Source organism: Limulus polyphemus, unplaced genomic scaffold, assembly GCF_000517525.1.
Source record: "Limulus polyphemus unplaced genomic scaffold, Limulus_polyphemus-2.1.2 Scaffold625, whole genome shotgun sequence".
Lineage (NCBI taxonomy): Eukaryota > Metazoa > Arthropoda > Merostomata > Xiphosura > Limulidae > Limulus > Limulus polyphemus.
Window position 1 is genome coordinate 98,591 of NW_013666235.1, and position 1,162 is coordinate 99,752.

Here is a 1,162-nt window from a genome sequence, read left to right on the forward strand (position 1 = left end):
TCACATTATAACGCCCCAAGGCTGAAAGGGTGAGCATGTTTGGTGGGACGGGGATTCGAACCCGCGACCCTCAGATTTCGAGTCGAGTGCCCTAACCACCTGGCCAGGGTTGTTATGAAATGGGTAGGTGGTATCTGTGAAAGTACCATGGAATATGTTGATTGTGTATTTCAAAGTGTCATGGAATATATTGATTGCGTATTTCAAAGTGGCATGGAATATATTGATTGTGTATTTCAAAGTGTCATGGAATATATTGATTGTGTATTTCAAAGTGTCATGGAATATATTGATTGTGTATTTCAAAGTGTCATGGAATATGTTGATTGTGTATTTCAAAGTGTCATGGAATATATTGATTGCGTATTTCAAAGTGTCATGGAATATATTGATTGTGTATTTCAAAGTGTCATGGAATATATTGATTGAGTATTTCAAAGTGTCATGGAATATATTGATTGCGTATTTCAAATTGTCATGGAGTATATCGATTGCGTATTTCAAAGTGTCATGGAATATGTTGATTGCATATTTCAAAATGTTATGATTTATCTATTTTCTATGTCTGAAAAAGGTTGTGTGATATGTTGTTTTTGTTTGTTCAATCATGTGTTCGAAAGTATTATGATATATTGTTGAACGTGTTTAAAAGTATTGTGATATATTGTTGAACGTGTTTAAAAGTATTGTGATATATTGTTGAACGTGTTTAAAGAATTATGATATATTGTTGAACGTGTTTAAAAGTATTGTGATATATTGTTGAACGTGTTTAAAAGTATTGTGATATATTGTTGAACGTGTTTAAAAGAATTATGATATATTGTTGAACGTGTTTAAAAGTATTGTGATATGTCTCGTTTTTACGTTTAAAAAAGTTTTGAAGTATATTGTTTTCATGCTTGAATGGGTTATGAGCTCTTTTTGATTGTATGTTCAAAAATTTTATAAGATATGCAGTTTTTATTTCAAAATGTATTGCGTATGTTGTTTCTACGTTTAGAAATGGCGTGGGGTATCAGTTCTAAATTTGAAAGTTTTATGTGTTATGTTAATTATACTTGAGACTGTTATGTGGTAATATCGATTCTATGTTTCAAAGTTTTATGATATCTTAATTATACTTGAGACTGTTATGTGGTAATATCAATTCTATGTTTCA

General features: G+C 30.5%; 1 protein-coding gene across 1 annotated transcript in view; it reads left to right on the forward strand.

Moving 5' to 3' along the window:
- LOC106459544 overlaps positions 1 to 1,162 on the forward strand; it is a 20,555-nt gene that overhangs the window by 16,524 nt on the left and 2,869 nt on the right. The window lies entirely within an intron of this gene.